Consider the following 14,984-nt stretch of genomic DNA (forward strand, 5'->3'; position numbering starts at 1 on the left):
TAAATGTAATTTTGTACTGCAAATTTGTATTTACAGTGGTCATGTTAACCCAAAAGCATCACATTTTATTTTTTTGATGTAAGACAGTTTACCTTATGACATCTATGGGGCTAAATCTAGAATGTTTGCTGAAAAGATGCTGTAGAAGACATTTTTTGTTATTCTGATAAGCATATAGTAGCATGTTGGTCAGGTCACACCTTGAACTGGAGGAGGATATTAGGCTTATTTGAAAAAAATATATAAAGTATGAACTATAAACTATGATGACATGATTTGGCAAAAGATTTCCTATATGTTAATATATAGTCCATGTGTAGTTTAGTTATTTTCATAGATGCCCTTCAGTATTGCAGATAGTGAGAGTTAAAATGACAGAAAATAATTAAAACACGTGTCACCATCTTTTTTAATGAGCCAAACCTGCAAGTTGAACACATCTTATTTTAAGATTTCACAGCCCCTCCTGGTGTTGTGTGATGCTGTTGTATTTACATACTTACATCATCTTGCACTTGACTGCCAACTGAGCCATATGCTGCCGTGTTAATTGTGCATTTGATTACATGCCCGAACTATTCCCTGAGAAGTTATAATTTTGTCAGGTAATCAGTCCTGCTGAGTTAAATCTGTCACTGACAGCCTGTGTGATGCTCCTCTGTCATTTCTCTTCCCATGGCGTTCAGTTGTACAACATGGAAATCTTTTTCTTCTTTCCAGTTATCTCTTGGATTGCTTGGGATTTGTGGGTGCAAAAAAACAAACAAACCACACACTTGGAGCAAATTCCATCACTTTATGGAAATGGCCATTCCCTCAATCCATTCATGTAGGGATTTAAGTAGCACGCTTTCCCCTTCATCCTGTCATTACAATCCTTTTGTTAAGCCGTCGTTCCAGCAGCCTTTTGGATCATCACCGTCTGTTTTTCTGCATTTTAACGCATTATTATCAAGAGAGATGCTTAAATTAGGTATCTCGGCGCAAGTAGCTAGAAAATAGCAGTTCATCACAGACAGGCAATTCAGATATTAGAATTGCAGTTGTTTCCCTCAAATGTCACAACACTTGAAAATAATGACAGAGTGTGTTTTACGTTTGCATCTTCTTGTTTCTATGTTGCTTAAATTACTGCAGAAGATCTGTTTTATAAGCTGCAGTCCAGCTGCCCGAGAGTTAAATTCAAATTGTGTGCCTTAACAAAAATTGAAAGATTTTTGTGTTTTAGTGCACTGATCCACTAAGTGCTAACAATGATACATACTTTTCATACTGCAGTATAACTCAGGTTTGCACGGCTTATTGTTAACATAGATCACAAGATTAATTTGATTCCAACATGAAATTTATCTGTTACAATGAGTTACCCTTACACAGTGATCCAGGTGAGTACTTGACTTGTACAGTATTCTGCATTGGGTCTATGTGAATTAGACAAAAACAAAATAGATGAACAAATTACATATTTTGTATTGTTTGATTTCAAGATTGCAACTTAGTGAATCTGAAAGTAAAAAACAGTTACATTTTGAATGCTGAAGTAAAAATCTTTTGTTTCATGTATGTTTTCTTTCGGTAAGTCTAATTAACAGTTAATAAATCAATTTATTAGTTGACAGACTTGTAATTTGATTTGTTTTACAGTTTGTCAGTTTTACATAAAAATATTTCTGTGTTTAATTTTTTGTTTTCGCACAAAGACGTGTTCATACTTAGTTTTCTGTTAATTGTAGAAAATGCAATTGACAACCTAGTTTCGTGAAATAGTGCATGAGTGAAACCAGGTATTCATATTATTGTAATACACTTTTGTTGATGTAGGTTTGGTATTTATTTAACAGTAAATAAAGTAGTGTAAATATTGCAGCAGATGTTACTGTGTCAAAGTTACTGAGGCTGGAGCACAGAAAAAGCAAGTAGATTTTTCCTCACCTTATATATTTATTTATTTAGCATATAACCCTTTTAAAAATGTTTTAGTTCACATTTTATGTATTTCTTTATTCCAGAAATTCAGTAACCAACATATAAACATCATCTGTGCAAAGATGTTTCTAAAGTGAAACAGTGAAAAATTACAGCACTGTTAATACATAAATATCCAGGCTTTGTACAAGAAGTCCAATTTTGGCACACATTGGACACCATATATCAGTTAAATTCTTTTAGGTATTTTAGGTAAGAGCAGAAATGATTTAATTTCATTAACATGCCTAAAAATGCTTGTTTTTGAATATTTTTGAAGAATTAACCACATGCAGGGCAGGTGAGTTTAAATGTCCTCTGGCTGTTTAAACTCTGAGGAGCTGGAACTTTGGCACCTTTTGGCCGATTTGCATGATTGATACCTCTTTTTAGTCGTTTGAGCCAATATAATCATGGTAACGATGCCACTTTCACTTCACCCAACTAGAAGTTGCTAGGCCAGACTCACGTGGGCCCAAATTTATGACATGTGGCATATGTCCAGTCACGTGTCTGTAGCTGGGTCTCAAATGGCGGTTGTTGACGGAAATGCCTCTGATGCGGCTAGTTAGCCGCGGTAGCTGCTGATAATCACGGGGCTATTGGCTACCAGCAAAAATAACTAAGGAAACTGGGACAGTAAGTCAATTTCTGTCTTAGTGCATTTGCGGCGCTACACGTTTTTGTAGTCTTCTTTTGCAGCTCTTTCAGTGAATTTTGATCAGAGCGTGGTGAAACTTCGTGTTTGGAATCAATAATAGCTCTGGAAGCTAACTTTTGTTGTGTTTGGTGGTTTATATGAGGTTTTAGCTGGGATTCAGAGGTTTCTGTGGATGCTACACATGTCGGGACTTATATTTCTGACCCTGAGTTATAATGAATTAAATGGTTATAACTTCCTTTTGCCCCCGGTACTGGGGGTGTGGGTGCTTAACTGGTTTTAATGCCATGTAATTATAACAAATACATTTCAAGTTCATCCCTTACCTAAACCTTAACCCTTCTGACCCATTTTTAGTGACTTCACACCGTAACTCTCCTTCAGTCACCCATGGGTCATAAAAGTGTGGAGGTGCTGTGTCTCTTCACTTTGTCTTCCTCCTACATGGCCTGCTCTTAGGGTGTGTGTGTGAGTGGTGAGTATGTTGATGTGTTTATCTGCTTGGTGTGTATGTTTTTCTGTATATGTGTGGATGTGTGTTTCGTCTTTCTGTTTTACTTTTCAAGCACAGTGTTCCAGCATTGTTACAATTCAAGGGCCTACACCTGTCGGCACTCACATTCACACTGTGTGCTGTGTGCTCGGGGGTGGGACATAACTAATAAATAGCGTTGCCTGTGTGAGTTCTTATCCATCAAGATGGCGAAAATATTTTTTCCTCAGAAAACCTTGGTGATTTTAGAAGACAGGGGAGATTTGGAAGATGCTGAAGAGGAAAAGTTTTTAGAGCAAGAGTCCTTTTGTCTTTATTGAAGACAATGCAAACAGTCTCAAGTCCTCGTTACAGGGGCCAGACTCAAACCCAGGCCCCTGTAACGAGGACTCTAACGTTCAGCACATGGGTCACCTGCTCAAACAGGTGATCTATTCAAAGTCGGACAGTTTGTTTGAAAAGACGGATGAGATTGGCAGTCGGTCTGGTCCAAAACAAGCATATGAGAAGAAGTAATAAAATGAATGATCTCAAAAAAATTGTGAAACTAAGCACCTTCTTGCCCAGGAATTGAGGTACTCTGCATGGCTGCCAGTGTGCCGCAGCCATAACCAACACAAATGGCAGCTTGTTAAGAATGTAAAATCTCATTCTGAACTTTCCATCCCAGATATCGTTTGAAAAATCATCTGTATCAGGTGATCGAAATTTTGTTCTAGATTCAGGAACAACTGAATGAAAAAATGTTATGTAAGTAGGCACAAGTGGACAGGAAGACACAGTGTACTTCTTGCATGAAATACAACAAACAACAAAAACATGCCCCTCATCTGTTGTATATGCTGACACAAACAAGCCCTTTGGTGAATGGGACTGAAACTGTTCAATTCCTAATTAAATTAAAAGATGTAAACATCAGTAGTGGTCATTCGTTTATATATTTGTTTGTTAAGATAAATGTTTTTTCATCCATATCTTGGTTATGATTAATATTTCTTTTTTATGACAATTTGTATCACAAAAAATAAATAGCACTTTTATTCATGAATGTTGACTAACAGAGGGAAATTCCAAATATTAACCATATGTGGTTTGTAATGCTTGGAATTGTCAGATATCTATATTACATGTCTTTTACATACATTTTGTATTGGTGTATTGATTTAAAAACAAATAAAAATCAATGTGGTGGTCCATGAGTAACCTAAACATAAAACCTATAAAAAGAAATTTTATGTGCAATGTAAAATCACTTGACAAACACTGGAAAATGTGAAGATAAGACACAAATGTGTCATAAACAATGTGTTACTTAATTGTAATTCCATAGGAACACCTAGTACTTAAATATGCCGCTGGCAAATCTAATTAATAACCAAGCTTCATGATTTAGAAGTGCTTGATTGCATTTGTATTATAAAACAAAATGAAAACTTAGCCTGGAGTAAAATGTACTTTTCCATGTGACTTATGATAACTTACATGTACTCTAGATGAAAAGCGTATTACTGTACAACATGCACTGAACTTAGGATTTGCTGTGTCTGGTTTAGCAGATTTTGCCATGTTTTCTGTGTCAGTATAAAAGCTGTTTATGTAATTGAGGGAAGGCTTAGCCAGAGGCATGACTACTGGAACGCAACCAGCTGTGTGTCATAATTAGATAAGAGGTAAACAAAAACGCCTAACATAAACAACAACACTGATTTTGTTTTGCCCTCCAACCGCAGCAGCCACCTCGAGCTCGTCCGCTCTGTCATGTATCAGCTGTAAACACACTTCTCTGTCTTAATGGTCACATTGACTCACTGCTGCACTAAGGCGATAGTTGCTTTAGGGTAAGTTTGTTGTGTGAAAGAGTGCGTTAGTGCATCTGTGTGTGTGTGTGTGTGTGTGTGCGCGCGCGGGCATTTGTGGGTCCTTTCTGAGTGTCCATCAGTCTATAATCAAAGAAATAGCTTTACTTCACAGTGAGTAGCGTTGAGGATCCCAAATAGCAGAAGGAGCACTGGATCAGTAACAATTTTACTGCGGTTGCTATGCAACACAAAATTTGCCATCTACATGCAACATGCGTGTTTACTATCATATGGTTATCCTGATATAATAAGGAAGATAATGTCATGAATTCACTAAGTTAATGTCTGACTTATAGAATGAGTCACTTGTTCAGTTTTGTATACTTGTACAAAAACTATATCTAATTAGCATCTGATTCTTCAAGCCTTTGTACACCATTTAAATTATTTCATTTTCTTGTGACCAGCTCTCACTCATTACAGCTCAGCACATTAAATCACATGGTTAGACTCAAGAAAAAAACAAAAATATATTCAAGACATTTATTCAAGACATAGAACAAGGTGAAAGGAAAACATTTTGCAACTAAAATAATTTCTTAAAAATCAGACAGCAACAGTGTTGACTCGTTGTTAAACACTGACTTGATGAAAGTCAAGTCAAGTCATGATTGCAGACCAAAAGAAAAATCCCAAGGCAGGGTTACTGACCTGGTAGCCTGGCTGCCTCTGGGTGGGTCCGGGGCGGGCATGGGGTTTTGGGGGTGCTTCGTCTCTGGGCTGGGGCCCTGGCTGGGCCTTGGGGGCTTGGGTCCTGGTTGGTGTGTCGCCGGGATTGTGGGCGGGTGGGTGTATGGGGGCTCAGCCCTGGCGCGGGGTGCCACCGGTACATCGAGCCACCTGAGGGGCTCTTCAACCTGTGGGGGAGGCTGTTACATCTTTGCAGGTGGTCTCCTCTCTCCAGGAACTCACTTTGCAGGTGGGGGAGAGATATAGGAGAAGTGGAGGAAGAACTCAGCCTGGGTGTCTATTGTCTTGTGTAGTCTGGGAGATGAGTGGATGGTGGGGTCAGGTGGGCTGCCCCGGGCTCTGTGGGGCTGGGCGGCGCTGCTGAACTGGGCGCCGGTCTGGATGGGCCTGAGCCCTCTTGCCCTGGTGGGTTCCAGAGTATGGGGGTGCCTACTGGGGTCAGCGGGGGAGCTGGATCATGGGCCACTTGCCCCTCCCTTCCTTCCCTCCCCATCTCCAGCTGCCTCCCTCTTCCCGCTCCACCACAATCACCCACACATGCAGGGCTGTGGGGTGAAGGTGTGTCACTAGGGTGCAGGGGAGGCATCCCCCCTTCTGTCCCACTCTGGCTGCCTGTGTCTCAATTTTATCTCTTTATCTCACAACTTAGACATTCACATTACTCACACTCTCATAACACATACATATAGGACCTTGGGGGTGGGCATGCTACACGGCATCCAGAAGACCGTCAGGGTGTACAACCTCACCTCTGGCACCGTTGCCCACCTCTCAATTTTAAATACACGTATACATTGAGGGCTATCAGGAGGGGCTATGCACTTACCTGCTGCTCTCTGGTAGGTAGCTACATGCCCTCCTGGGTTTTAAATGCACCTTAGAACGCACGTGCATCAACACTACATATGAGCGGGCGGAGGTTGGTTTGGAGTCTTCACACCCCCCGTTCTCTGTTGCCTGTTGGGGCGGGGGGCTGGGAGGAGGAGTTGGCCATCTGATTGGGGTCTGGAATGTGGGGCCTCCCTGCTGCTGCGGAGTCGGGGAGGTCTGCTTTTCTCCACCCCAGGGAAGAGGGTAACACTACCTGGGTCTGGGTGCAGTTTCCCCCTCTAGGGGCAAGGGTACCTAGACGCTCGGGGTGTGTTTTTGTGTGTACAGTGTCTCTTTGTGTGTGCCTACACGTTGGGTGAGTGCTGAGTATTTGCATATGAGAGCATGATGGCAATGAATGGATGTTCGTATCTGTGTTTGTCTGTGTCTATATGTAAGGTGGGGTATCAGACGCCACCTCTCTAGGGACATCTCAGGCCCTCCAAGTTATGAGGCCTATCTCCCCCCACCACTCCCCCTGCTAGTGGCAGAAATCGGTGCATTGGTGGTTCTTGGTGTCCGGGGATGGGTGTTCAGGTACGCACCGGCTCACTCTTGTTGGCTGCTTGTTAGGGCCTGGAGCCTGGGGCTCGCTCGGGCCCCCTTTCTCAAGAGGTGATCCAGGTGATTGATATATGTATTTTTTGTCTGTTTGTTTTGTTGGTTTTTGTTTTTTGCCCTTTATCACCGTTTCTCTTCTCCACTGTTTTTCTTTCCCCACCTCTCGTTCTTTCTCCATTTTCTTCCCCCCAGTCTGTCCCATTTGTAGCAAGTGAAATAAAATAAAATAAACAATAAAAACAAAGGTCAATTAAATGGACCAATACGGCAAGGCTGGGATGGTCCATTTGGTAAAGTAAATCCGTTGGACATCTTTCTTGGCCTTTAGACAATAATTCTGATGGCAAAAGAACCAAATGGGAGAGGTGGGGGGAAAAAAAAAAGAAAAATGAAAAATCCCAAGGCAGACTCAGACTGATATTTTTAGTGCTTTAATATGGAAGTAAGTAGAGTTTAGGTAACAAAGACAGTTTGTAATCTGTGTTTAAATGAGTGGGCAGGCAGGTAAGTTTGCAAAGAGCTTACAGATTTTGCTTGTCTGAGTCAAGATGGAGGATGGGGATGGGATGCACTGTTCCGAGGCTTCGGCGTGTGTGTTGAGATATCCAGGAAAGCTTTTATGAAGCGCTCTCTGAGTGTTGCTTCTTTAAGGAAAAGGGATGTGACTGATGATGGATGGATGGACATAATATGCTTGAAGTATATGAAGTATGCTACTACTATAATACTCACCAGTTGTGTTTTTGTTTTCTTTGCAAAGTATTTGCTGTGTGCCAAGCAACTGGGGTACAACAACACCTGATCTATGGGTATCATCTATGCAGTTGCATATATCCAAGCCTTTGTAGGCTTGCTGTGGGATACTTGTACGCCCCTGCCTCCTCAGTACCATGTGAAAGGGTTTTTGCCAAAGCTGGAGAGGTTATTACCTAAAAGAAAAACTACCAGCGTGGAAAGAAAATATTATTTCTTACTTTTTGTCATTTCAGTATTCAAAAGCACAATCCCTGTCCCATCATTTTAAAACATTGGAACAGTTTTAACATAAACGTCTCGTATCCTGTTGTATTTATTTAAACACTGACTGTAATCATATGGACATTTATAGACTTCTGTTTGTTTTACTTTTAAAAAAAGTGTTTTTGGTAGTGATTATACACAGATACTGTTGTAAGACAGCTAAAAGGCCACGACAATAAAAGTTTTGAACAGCAGGGGGGTTTGTGTGCAAATGAAGCGTTTCCTGAACCAAGTGGATGGAAAGCTTCAACGCTTCATGAGACTTCATCCGGCCATCAGCACTGGAGAGATAAACTCCAGCATTCTGAGTGCACAAGGTGTCAGTTAAACTGGAGGGCAGCATAACCAAGGAATTCCTGGGAGAGAAGATGAGAAGGTGAACCACACACAAGGAGACAATTCTAGATAGTTAGGCTTAGACCCTGTCATTACCATGTATCGCTACCTAAACAATCTGGCAATAAGTGGGGGAAAAGTCTATCCTTAAGTATTACAGATGATGAGATAATGGCACTCAGGTGTGATGAAACAGCTGCTGCAGCCCCTGACCACGCCTACTGGAAACCCCAGTTACACAAACACCTGAGAGCTGGAGAGACAGCAAGAGGGCATAGCAAAAACTGAAGGGGGGGGGGGGCTCTGTGGAGCAATAAGTGCTGGGAAGATTTCATGTTATTTATATCTTCAGTTAAGTAACAGTTTGTTTAGGCTCAGGTAATGTTTTTTTAATAGACTTTAAAAAAAATTGAAATAATCAATTCAGTTTTTTTTTCAGTTGCAGTACAATCTGCCACGATCTCACTCTGTCCTTTGCATCCTCTTCTGCCACACCAGTCCTCTTTGTGTCCTTCTTCACTGTAGCCAAGCTTCATATCTTTATCCAGCATATATTCAACACCTCCTCTTAGTATGTCCTCACTTTGTCTCCAAACTGCTCAACCTTATCTGTCTCTCTGATAAAGTCATTTCTAATCCTGTCCCTCCTGGTGACTCCCAATAAAAATCCTACAATTTTCAGCTCCACCACACTGAGCTCGACTTCCTGCCTTTTTGTTAGTGTCACTGTTTCTTGCTCTTGCTAGTGTCACACTCTTGCTGCTGTCCTTCTGTCACAAATCCAAAAATATATAACAAATACCTTAAATAAGCAGACACTATAAGGGTTAAATATGTTTTGATTTTCTATGCAGACTTTATGTTTATTGTGGCTTAAAAATGTGTCTTTTGACAGTAAAATTTACAGAGCCCTGTGCTATAACCCCCCCCCCCCCCGCCAGTGGTTCAGGTTCAGGTTACTTTATGTGTACCTGTGGGTTTAGCCTGCAGATGGTGAGTCATCCATCCACATTTTCCAAAACAGACAGACAAAAGATAACCATAATACAGCATAATGAAGAAAAATAATAATAACAAAAAATAATAAATAATAAAAAATGCCCAGCATGGTTTTATGCTGTTGCTTCACAGCATGAAGGTTTGATCCTTGCTGTGTGGAGTTTGCATGTTCTCTCTTTGCTCCCGTGGGTTTTCTCTGGTTGCTCCAGTTTCCTCCTGCACGCAAAAAATATGATTGTTTGGTTAATTGGTGCTTTTAAATAGACACTTGAATAAATACTTGAAATGTGCAATTCACTTGTATTTTTATTTTTTATTCCTATTTATTCTATTTATCCCCTTCGTATATTTTATTTATATTGTCTCTGTATTTATATATATATGTGTGTGTGTGTGTGTGTGTATATATATACCGTATTTCCCGGACTACAAAGCGCACCCGAATATTAGCTGCACAAGCTAAAATCAGGGGAAAATCCTGTTTTGTACATACATTAGCCGCACCTGACTAAAGGCCGCAGGTGTTTCAATGTTGACTTATCATATGTAAGAGAATATGCACAAAGGGAATTGTCAGGAAAGAGATGGCTGTTTGGAGACATCACTTTTATTAATATTTTGAAAAACAAGTTATGGGTACATATTTGCACATGTAGTACATAACAGTAGCCTACAGCACACCAGAAAAATAGATCCGGACTACCTTTTAGGCTCAGGTGCAGTGACACAGCTTTAACAAGAAGAAAAGTCAGTCATTCACCACCATCTTTCTCTTCTTCCTGCGCACTAAAACCACCAAAGTCCTCTTCTCCAGTGTCGGATACAAACAGGCTCAGGATGGCTTCGTCATCCACTCTTCTTCTCTCCTTCGTTGTCACTTTCAAAACCAAAGAAATCCTCGTTGTCAGTGTCAGAGTCGAACACCCTCAGAAGGGCCGTGGCGGTGTCCTCCTCTCCATCATGCAGCATTCAGCCCTTCGAAATCCGTTGGTGATCATTGATGTTTGCACACTTTTCCACGCTGTCAGATTCCACCGGTGGAGTTGAGCATAACTTGCTTTTCGCATTGTTTTTCGCGCTACTTGTACGGCACTATGTTGTCTGACGGATGGACACGTGACCAACACACCACTCTTGAACCCCGATACTGTGTGTCTGATCACATGCCCTTCCGCCAGGCAACGTAGTGCCGTACAACAGCGGAACAAACAAAACAAATCGTCTTACGATATGACAAAAATCATGGACAATCCATAGAAAAGCCGCACCTGACTAAAAGCCGCAGGGTTCAAAGCTTGTGGAAAAAGTAGCGGCTTATAGCCCGACAATTACGGTATATATAATATTCTGTAACTCTGTAACTTCTGTCGGTGCTGTGCTTTTTTGGAAATCGAATTTCCCAGAGGAACCCACCCGAGGGATTAATAAAGTTCTATCTAATCTAATCTAATCTAATCTAAATTGGCCATAGTTGGAGATGTATGAGTGTGTGGTTGTTTGTCTCTCTGTTTTAGAACTACGATGGATTTGTGACCTATCTGGGGTGTACTCTATCTTGGCCAATGGTGAAGGATCGCTGGCAAATAAATTTTAATCATTGTATCATTGTGATATTAATAAATGAAATTAAGACATCACAAAAGACTGCTGGAAAATAGTATTTAATTTTATTCACACATACTATACATTTACAATGCACCACACGAGCAAACTGCCAGTGTGTATAGTTATTTGTATATTATCATTAAAGTCGTGTGAAATAACACGTTTCAATTTTTTATTCAGTTGGCATTGAGAGTTTGGAGTCTATTTCAGGAATGCACCTACCAAGCTTATTATTACTGCAGCCATAACTTATGAGATGAGGTGCAAAGGTTGGAAAAGACTTGTTGGGTGCATCCAAACTGATCAACACAACATGTGTATGTGTGTTTCCATCATGTAAAAATCTGCCTTAATGTGTCCCCAAAATAATTCCACCTCATTCAGGGCATTTTGTGATGAGCCACCTGGTCTCAGCGCCACATCAGTCAGGTGGAATAATTTTCTTGTTAACCAGCTCCAATAAGCCACCTGAACACTACAGACGCAAGATGGAAATTGGAGTATAATGTGCTAAAATAGATTTAGATTTGGAATAAAACCTGACATCCTAGCAGCTCCAAACCAAAACTCTGCCGTCACAGACATTTCATTTTCATAAAGCACAGTGGCGTGCTCTCAAATTCCAATTATTTCTGGAGTTCAGCTGTCAGATCAGCTTTCTTGTTGGAACAAATCGCAAATAAGTAAAATAAGAGTAAGACGCTGAAATGTTCAATGTGAGTCTAGTACTTTTTTTTTTTTAGATAAACAGGGATGGAATAAATTGGTAAACTAACAATGAGATGGAGTCCATTACAAGTGGTGTTTTTCTAGTAGTGATCTCTACTTTGCCCCAGCAGACCAAAGAAGTGAAGACATATTTTTTAATCATGTTACCACTTCATCTGGTCTAATGTTGGAGGCGGTATGTGTTAGTGTTGCACCAAACGTCTGAGAGTACAGGTGAAAATTAGTTTTCAGACTCTGTGGGAGTTAATTTAACTCGTCAGTCCCCGCCGAGCAAAGTAAAAGATCAAATCAAGCCCTTAAATTACAAAGGATGCAACGGTGTGTATCTGTTATTTAATGTCTTGTGGAAGTCACACAAGTTCACGTGGTATATCGGGTTGAGTGTGGAAGCCTGTGGAAAGCTGATTTAAATGCATTTAGTAACTCATTAAAAGTTGCTACAGTTTTTTTTATACTTTAAAAAAAAATTCATAATGGAGTTTGTGTATACTTGGTACATAATATATAGTATTTAAAGGCACTGACAGGTACTTCAGCCCACCACACAGTTAGTTCCCGATGTCACTTGTTTGCCTCACTTGAGATCCATGCAGGCTTCTTGTTTTTTGGTTTCACATAATCCCAATAACAGCAGCAACATAAACCTAAACCCCAGACTTCAAATAGTCCCTTGATGAATTTATGGGTGATATTACAGACACTGTGTCTATGTTTTTCTACAGTCTGTACGTGCTTTTAACATCTTGATTGCATCAGCTGTCTGAGCCTGTACAGAATTAGAGTGCCGTGTTAATATCTCACCAGCTCTGGCTGGCAGTACAAAGGCAGTCACAGTAAAACATCTCCCTCGTATGTGAGACTCTGCCAGATAAGCAAGGGTTGATCTTTTTGCACGAAACCAAGCATTTTACTAATTTGAGTTGCTGCACTGGAACAGAGTTCAAAGCAGAGCTGCGATTTGCGGCTGCTTTCTCATGAGAGAGGAGGCCAGCTCTGTTGGCAGTAAGACGAGCCGCTGATTGTTCCACTCTCCATGGGCCTCTCAGATGAAGATGGAGAGTATTGCAGGACAACAATCATCTGAAAGTACACAAATTTTACTGAGCCGAGCATTGTAAGACAGACCACACAAATAGCAACACTCACAGATAGGAAGTAGGGAGAGAAGAGAGAAAAAAATACTTCATTTGTCGCTCCAGAACTGGTGTTGTGAATTTTGTGAAATTATTACTGAATCCATCTGTTGCAATTTCATCTAAATTCTACATCTGCAGCTCCATATCATTGGACTGCACATCACTTGAGCTTTTGGTGAAATAAAACACAATAATTTAATACATGAACCCCAGAGGTGTTCACAAGTGAATATGACTTTGAAATTATAGGCTCAGTCATACGAGGTAGTGATACAGCAAACTGATCTGGGCTTTGTTGCAGAGGCTTACAGAATTTATTATGTTTTTACAAAATGACTATTTTCAGAGATGTTTTATAAGCTACTGCAGTTTTGAAGCTAATGGCTAATGCACAAAAAGGACAAAAAGATTCTTAAGTTTGTTTGTTTGCTTCTTTCCCTTTATCACTTGTTATCCTGGAGTTCCCTCAGCTTATTCATTAGCTTTAAGGGAGGGGTATCAAACATATTGCATGTTGATGTCAGTATTAACATACTGAAGTGTATGGAAAGTTCAATGAATGATAAAGAGGTTAAATGCTACTTTTTGTTTAATTTCCTGGGATGTGGATGTTATGAGCAGTGTTGGTCAAGTTACTAGAAAAAAGTAATCAGTAACTAATTACTGATTACTTCCCCCCCAAAAGTAATCCCATTACTTTACTGATTACTTATTTTCAAAAGTAATTAATTATTTAGTTACTTAGTTACTTTTTAAAAACACGATTTACAACCTGAATAGGTAATAAAGCGATAGATCTTTCAGCCCAATTCTACTTTTTCTGCATAATCCATCATACAAAATGTAATCAAATGAAAAAGTCTCTTTTTAAAACTTTTTTTATTAGTTTTAATCTTTTAACTTTATGCATCAAGCAAAAGTTTAATTACATGCAACATTCTCTGACTGGAAGAAATTTGTTTAACATTTAAACCTATTTTCCGCACATTCCAGCACATAAAATAAAATATTTAAAATAATATATTTTTTTGTGTTTACACTCAGTCTTTCAAATAGATGCAAGTGCAACACAGCAGAAAATAAATAAAATCAAAGACTAGCGGTCCTGTTGCTCTATTTTCACCTGTAAAGCAGGAGTGGAGTAGGTGGAGGTTTGCCCTGGTGCAGGTGTGCCGCAGCGGTCAGTTGAAGAATCTGCGAGTTTCTCTGTGAATTTCCCGTTACGTGGTGCTTGCTTGGAACTTTAGGGGTTTTTTTTCGCTGTAAAAAGAGTTTTTCTTCCCACGCACAACGGACACTAATGTTTTTGTCACTTTTTATGGAATCAAACTCAAAGTAAGGTCAGTACTTCCACGCTTTAAACGCTGCACGGTCATACTCTCTCCCGCACTCAATATATTATCCATTCTTGATCTGCACACAGCTGTTGCCACGAATGTTGCACTCGCTTACATCACTGTCATGAGACATTCTCACAAATAAATCATGGTTTTAGTAATGCAGTAATGCAGCGTTCCTACGGGAAAGTAACGGTAATCTAATTACCGTTTTTGCAATAGTAATCTCTTACTTTACTCGTAACTTGAAAAAAGTAATCAGATTACAGTAACGCATTACTTGTAATGCGTTACTGCCCATCTCTGGTTATGAGACGTACTTTAACATTGTACTTGCTCTTCTGAAAACATCTCAGGAAGCCCATCGGACCGTAAATGTAAATAGATGGTTCATTGAATATGAACATTTTTTCATATAAAGGGAAAAGTGTAGTTTTCATTTTTCATGTTTCCATGCAGTGTAGCATGAGCACTAATGACTTTGAGATACCTGCTTTAAGGTTATTGTGCACAAATCGGTGGTTTGGCAGTTAGCTGATACAGTTACTGATACTATCATCCTGGTTTCACAGATTCAAATGTCAGTGCAAGTGTAATGTAATAAGTTGAAATGTGGTGGTGACGACAGCACAAGCTTTGTGGAAATGTTGTAGATTTTACAGCTATTCACCTGATTGTGTCCAAATTATTTTCCTTTACCTGACTAAGCAGTTTTGTTGTCTA

At 39.9% G+C, this 14,984-nt stretch overlaps 1 protein-coding gene across 3 annotated transcripts in view; it reads left to right on the forward strand.

The window, feature by feature from the left end:
- tafa3a (TAFA chemokine like family member 3a) overlaps positions 1–14,984 on the forward strand; it is a 112,700-nt gene that overhangs the window by 51,729 nt on the left and 45,987 nt on the right. The gene's annotated exons all lie outside the window — the stretch shown is intronic.

Source organism: Astatotilapia calliptera, chromosome 5 (genome assembly GCF_900246225.1).
Source record: "Astatotilapia calliptera chromosome 5, fAstCal1.2, whole genome shotgun sequence".
Lineage (NCBI taxonomy): Eukaryota > Metazoa > Chordata > Actinopteri > Cichliformes > Cichlidae > Astatotilapia > Astatotilapia calliptera.